Source organism: Macaca fascicularis, chromosome 9, assembly GCF_037993035.2.
Source record: "Macaca fascicularis isolate 582-1 chromosome 9, T2T-MFA8v1.1".
Taxonomy (NCBI): Eukaryota; Metazoa; Chordata; class Mammalia; order Primates; family Cercopithecidae; genus Macaca; species Macaca fascicularis.
Window position 1 is genome coordinate 5,924,709 of NC_088383.1, and position 7,496 is coordinate 5,932,204.

Here is a 7,496-nt window from a genome sequence, read left to right on the forward strand (position 1 = left end):
TCCTTTCAGCTCCATGGGCAACAATAAGTATATGTGGTTCAGAAACAGAGGAGGCAAGCAAAGTTTTTAATATAACAACTTGGGCTGGACACAATTTAAGATACTGGAAGTATCATTATTTAATACTCACAGAGGTCACTTATATTGCTTTCTCTCTCTCTGATCAAAATGGTAATGAAAACTCAGAATCATAACAAATGTAAGAAATTCCCCCAGGAGGTAAGAAATACCATAATATGATTAGGGTTTTCTCTGATTCTATAGTCTATGTCAAACCATATTGATCTGTGCTGAGCTCAAGAAAGTAAAGGGACATTGAAGTGAAATTTGAGTACAAAGCTATCATCATTTCCTGCCTTCAATTTTAGTTGAAATACATGAATATTTGTGAATAAATTGAAATGAATAAGCACAATTCACCCACAACTACTGATCCAGTCACAGAATTGTCATCTCCACACAATCACATTAAATACCTGAGCAAACAAGCTCATCAGAGGCACAGTACATTTGAAGTATAGAATATGTCTTCTCTCTTCACACTGCCATCTAAACTCTTGCTTCGGATGGCCATTCCAACCTGCTCCTCATTATTGTAGAAATGGGTAGAATCCAGCTTCTACTGCCAATTTGGTGACCTCTGTAGCTCTATTCCAAGGAACCTGGAGGAGCAACTAAAAGTAGTTAGTATTTGCTGATTGATGTGCTTGGGAGGTAGTTCAGTTACAAGCAGTGACCTTGACATAAATGAGCTGTTCCTCATGTCTTGGATCAGTTCTCCATGCAAGATCACAAGCCCATCCCAGTCTGCCTGGGTCTTTCCTGGTTGGTAATGAAGATTGGGCATCCCAGGAACTTCTTCATTCCGAGAAAATCACTGGTTGACCACTGGCCTGAAGGTTCCCAAGAGCACATCCAGTTTTAGAAATTTGCTGTAAAAATCAACAGGACTCAACCTACACTTATAGATATAATCTTAATGAGTTTTAATGTAGTGAAATGAACACAAGAAAAAAGGCACATGGAAGGAATTATGAAGGAATACAGTGCAAGCTCCTGTGATTCCTGTCTCATGATCTTGCATGGAAAACACTGACTTCCTCCAGCATCATATTTTGATGATATATGGAAAGTGTTGTCTACAAGTGTTGCTCCCCACATATCCGTTCCTAAGATTTTCACTGGTTGCTGGTTACATTGACCCATTCTACCTAACACAGACAAAAAGTCCAGTCTCCCGAAGGAAAGCAGGTGCACACAAGCCCCACAGTTTGCACAAGCAGTTACTTACAGCCACCATCTTTTTCAATTAGGAAATAGTGAGAAAACCACCTTCTCAGATACCAGCCAGGTCCGTTTTGGAAATAGGCACATCTATGGAGAGCAGTCTATTATGTTAATTCTTTTCTACACAGCCATTAGTCATTCTGCCTGCATGACAGAACTAAATACTAGGAGTAAAGATGTAGACTTTAAGGATGTCGATTTATAGATAAAAAATAAACTGCAGACAGTAAGAGATTAAAGTGGGTTTCAGATCCGAAGTTAAAGTCAACTCTTTTAGGAAAAAAATCAAATTGCAGTGACATTTACAATTATTGACTTATGTAATACATTTGGGAGCATATTCGAATGTATATATTTTAAATGCAGAAACATAAATAACACAAAGTATTTTCCCTGTTTAAAAGTATTTCAGAAGCTTTCTTTTTTCACTGTCTCCTTGGGGTTGAACTGGCAAGCGTCTTTTGAAGCTTCTCTCATTCTCCTGTGATGCACACTTTTTACCTTTTAAATTTTCCCTCAGTATTTTACTTCCTGTAGAGAAGGTATTCTGGGGTAGGCACTGTTTGTAGCTAAAGCAGGTGAGAAGATGTAAAGCCCAATCATGGGCAGAGGTCCTGGCCTTGATGAAGGTGGTTAGGGGACCTCTCAGTTAGATGTGCTGAGGTTTCATCATGGTAAAGAATGGGAGCTTACTCAGCTCCCCTGCCAGGTCAGCAGGAAAGCTATCCCCATCCTAGCTTCACTCCTGTCCCAGGGTTCCGGCTGTTCAGATCAGATAGGCACTTCTTCTCATCTATAGAAATGTTGGTGTTCCAAGTCGGGAAGAATTATGACTGCCTCTTGTGTAAGCCTGCATCTGGACAGTGCTTCTCCTGTGGGGGTGCAATCATCATGAATTGTTGCAGGAAGGCTGTCTATAGGTGCATCCACTCTGTGTTCCTGTGGGAGTAGCCCCAGTTGTGTCTTCAGTGGTACATCAGCGGGGAACAAGGACCGCTTCTCCAGGACCTTTGTCAGTCACAGAAGCTGCCTTCCTGTTGGGGTAAAGGTGCAGGCTTTTCCTATTGCACCCAGCTCTGCAATTGTTTGTCTGCTGTAAGAAATTTCCCAACAACGGAAAGACTTGGGACTCAAGGGGCTGCCGTTCAGGTTTTTCTGTCCCACTGGTGTTCCCTTAGGCAGTACTCTCTTCCCTCCCATCGAAATGGGACTTCCAGAGAGCTGGACTATGGTGATTGCTACTGCTCTTCCGGGCCTAGACACCCAGTGGGGCTCCCAGACTCCAGGCTGGTGCTGGATTTGTTGGCAAAGGATCCAGTGAGATGACCTGTCCTCAAGTCTCCCAGCAGTGGATACCAACACCAGCTCTGATTGAGGTGGCAAGGGAACAACACAGACTCAGAGATTCCTTGGATGCAGATAAGCTTAGTGTGCTTGATTGCCAGTTACGTGAGCAGTGAAGTTGTCATGTAGACCCACTCAAGACCTCTGGTTGGCCTGGGTGTGGTACACAGTGGTAATAGCTGAGGTCATGCAGGTGTTTTCTCCTTTCTGAGAACAGTTCCCTTTATTCTTCCTAGAGGTGCTGTGTGGACTGTGTTGGTTGGTCTCCAGCTAGGAGGTGGCACTTGCAAAAGAGCACCAGCTGTGGTGGTAGCAGTGGGATTTGAGCTTGCCCTAAGTTGCCCAGGGAAAGTGGTTTCTCAGGCAATGAGAGATGGGGGTGGGGAGGCTATGAAGCTCCTAAAAGTGTATCTTTGTGTTTAGCTACCAGGGTGGGTGGAGGGGTACCACCAGTGGGTCCAGGGTTAGGTGGTCCTGCACTCTGAGTCTCCTTGAATGAAGCAGGCTGCAGCCCCTGCGAGGGCCAGGAGGTGGTTCTCAGGCTGCTGGGGTAATGTTCCAGAGGAGAGTTTCACTGCCTCTGCTGCACAGAAGAATTCACAAAGCGAGTGGGAAGTAGTGGGTGGCAGTGAGCCTCAATCAGCACCCATGGAGTTGGCAAAGCAGTTTTCATTCATTTCATTCTTGCAATGCTTGACTAACAGTGCCAGGTTTACATCCAGGCAGTCTGTGCACAAAACTCAGACCAGCCCCAGATCATCAGCTTTCCCATAGAGATAATAACCATGGCTCAGGCCACGTCCCTCCTGGTCTGCCCCCAAGGCTGGACACCCACCTTCTGCGCTCATGTCTGCAATGCACTTCCAGCTCTCCCCTGTGCGTTCTGCTCAAGGGCACATGTCCCCACTTGAGATTATATCACAAAATTCAGTTGGGAGCTTCTTTTACCCTGTGACCCCTCTCTGAGCTCATTAGCTAACTTCACCAAGGGCCCCTGTGACATGTAGTCAGGAATGGCTTCCCTGGGTTCACACTGAAGACTGGGAATGCCTGCAAGGCACTTCCTGCTGCTGCTTCTGTTTGTGTATTTTGCTGGCTCCCTAAATCCATTCCCGCTCTGCATAGGATTATAGCCTTCCCTTGTGGCCAGAATTTCCAGATTCCCAGTGGGGATGTGTGCTTTGGACTGGGCTGTCTCCCCTCAAAATGTGGGGATGTGATGTTTTTTGCTTGTGTCATGGAGTAGGCTGGTCCCTGCTTCTTCTTCAAAGTGTATGTGAATTTTTTTGTTGTTGATTTTTCTGTTAAGTTCCTGCATCAGTTCTTGCAAAAAAATTCACAGTGTAAATCTCTACACACTAATCTGTCCTTCCAAGTGGGAGAGGCATGCCAACACTGCCTCCCATCTGCCATGTGGTACTTTTCTCCATTTTCTTACTTCTCCATGAGATCTCTTGGTTGGCATTCACTACATTTTGCTGCCCCCTGTACTTGTTTTTCATTTGTGTTATCTCTGATTTCTTTGAGTAGCTTTTAAAATTTTTCTTGTAGAGATCTTTCCCCTACTTGGCTAGCTATATTCCTAAGTGTGATGTTCATTTACTATTCCAACAATCCTAGGGTCCTTAAGATTTAAGCTACATTTGCAATGCAAGTATTCTATAAATAATCAAGAAAGCCTAAATATTTCAGCCACATCTCCTTAAATAAAGGTTTACTGAATATTTTAAACCCACTGTTAAGAAGTCCTGTTCAGCAAAAGAAAAACAATTTTTTGAAAATAGGACTGCCTTTTGGCAATGTACCTAATCAACCAATAGCTTTCTTACAGAGAGGTTGAAAGAGATTACTGTGTTTCCATGCCTGATAACACAATATGCATTCTGTTTCCCATGGGTCATAGACTAATTTTGATGTTCTTGTTTTGTGGTTCAGGAAATACATTTCATAAGTCTACGGCTACCATAGTGATTGGTCTGAAGAATCTGGGCAAAAAAATTGAACACCTTCTGGAAAAGATTTACTATTCTAGATGCCATTAAAAGTATTCATGATTCAAGACAGGAGGGCAAAACATTAACTTGAACCAGAGTTTGGAGAAGTGAACTCAGCCCTCATGGATGACTTGGAGGAATGCAAGATTCAGTGGAGAAAGTAATTTCAGATGTGGTGGAAATAGCAAGGGAACTAGAATTCAAATCGGAGTTTGAATGTTACTGAATGCTTGCAATCTCATGATGCAATTTGAACAAATGAGAACTGCTTCTTATGGATGAGCAAGAAAAGTGGTTCGGTGAAATGGATTCTATTTCTTAGGAAAATGTGGTAAATATTGCTGGAATGACAGCAAAGGATTTAGAATATTACAGAAGCATAGTTGATAAGGCCATGACAGTGTTTCAGAGAATTATCTCTAATGCTATCATGTCCCCACTATGACAGAGTTACCTAACAAAGTCATACTCAGAAGATAGCCCATGTGTCATGCAACATGTGACTGTCATTGGTGACAAGCAAGGAGTCACTTGTGCCATTTTCAGTGTTTTCCTGCCAGGTTTACAGGTATCTGTCCTTCATATCCACCATTACCATTTTGAGAGGTTGCATGACTTTTTTTAATGATGTTTGGATTCCCTTCTGATTTGCTCTTGTATATATTCTACAATTATTCTTTTCATGATTGGTGTGGAGATGACAAAATCTTTATAAAGCTATAACAATTTTCTTTAAATCAATATGAATTTAACTTCAATTTCTTGTAAAAACCATCTACATCCCCAGGTTTTCTCCACTTCAAACAGTTTTGGTCAGTAATTAATTTCCTACAATGCATACATATTAACTTAGAATTATACTTATTTCTAGACATTTGTATTTTAAATCTTGAAGTAAAATAATGGGTAGAATCCAAAGTTTCAGAAATGCATGTTTTTATATTTTACCATATATTCACATTTACAAGAAGTCTTTATAACGCTACAAGGCTATAAGTTACCATTTCCTTTCCTTCAACCTGAATTCTTCCCTTCAGCATTTCTTTGAGAGAAAAAATAGTAAAATTAGTGAGTGGAGGTCCCTGTAAAATTTTCTTTCATAGCAAGTGTTCCTGAAATCAGGTGCCTGACTTTATGAGATTCTGAGTAACTTTGTTTTTTAACAATAAGAGTTTTATAAAAATGGATAGTAAAGAACTGGAAAAAGCCCATAGCAGCTTTAGTATTTACAAATGACTGACCTAATGATTATTTCACATCTTGAAAACAGAGTTACACGTGCAAAACGGATTTGAAATATGAAAGTTTGCTTAAGCCTTACACACTTGACTACTAAGTTTTAACAAAATGGCAATCTTATCTTGACAATGACATCAATCAAGTTTATGAGATGTGAAATTATCATTCCTTAGACTCAGAAAGTTAAGGTAGAACAGGATGGCCATGGTTTACATGAGGTTTCCTGGAGACATGCTAAGTGTGTATGTCCATTAGACATTACTGTGGAAATGCAGAGTTCACATTGTGATCTTGCATTGAAGATTTGGAGGAAAAATCTGAGCTAGAAATATTTTTGAGGGGATTTCTCAGCCTAGAGGTGATATTTAATGCAGAGAATATCTAAGATCATCAACAGAATGATAGTAGACAAAAAATAATCCAAAAAATTGGTCTAGGGTCCTCCAAAGTTTATGGCTTCCTCCAGTTTTATAGAATAAATAATTTACAGAAAAATTGTGAGCTGCAATACTTGTTGGGATGCCTATCAGCTCTGAGACATGGCTTGAGAAGGAATCTCTGACAGGATTAACATGGCTACCAGAGTAAGAATAGTGGAGAGTAAATATTAGAAAGTGTGCCCAGGTTAAAAACCACTGTCCTTCTTTAAATGCTCTGATCATTAAGACATGAGATCATCCCAAGTTTACAAAAGTGTTGTCTAAAATGAAAATCATGTCTTCATGATTAGCTGATTTACTTAGTTCCCCTGAAAATTATGTATAAGAATGAAATACCTTTGTAAGAGTTGTTCTTACAATTTACCAAAGTTTGAAAACAGTGTGCTGTTTTACATACCCAGTTTCCAAAAGAAGTTTGAACTCTTGGAACACTTGATTTATTGTATGTATTATTTCCCATTTTAATCTTGAGTGCAATGCATAATGGTTTTGGAATATTTTTGGTTTTTACTTGAAACCATGCCTTGTTTAAAGTATAAAACATTTAAAAGATTGAATATAAAAAATGAACTGTACATTTTTACAATCTAAGAATATTTTCTAAATATGAGGTAGTCAGGGGAATGTGATTAGTCAATGATGTCTTTGATGTCCTGCCCCACCACAGACCAATAGGGTCAACGCTGTGACTGGGCACACATCAAAGATTCACGCCTGACTCACAGCTATGGGGTTTGTTAAAACCTCGTGGAAAGTTTCTTTTGATGAACAAGATATAATGATCAAAAAAAAAAAAAAAAAAAGGGTGATGATATGTTTTTCCAACCATAGATGTACTCGACTCTCTCCTATTTAACCTCCTCATACCTGACTTCTAATCACTTTTCCTGGTGGGTGTCCTTCCATCTCCCTAACGCCCCCTCTCACAGGGATGCCTCCTCCCAAGCTCCAGAAACTCTGACCCTCACACTGCTGGAAGGAGCCCATGAATTGCTGGTCAATATCACTCACCCTCTACACTCCATGCTGCATGTGCTTCTTCCAACAAGACCTAGAGAAGCACTGACGGCTAAATACCTGTCACCTGCCCCTTTCCCAGAGGTTGAACCTCCATCCACTCCCACTGCACAAATGAATCTTAAATGGTTGATATCATCTTCCAACCCCGGCCCTAAACGTATAGGCAAATCAC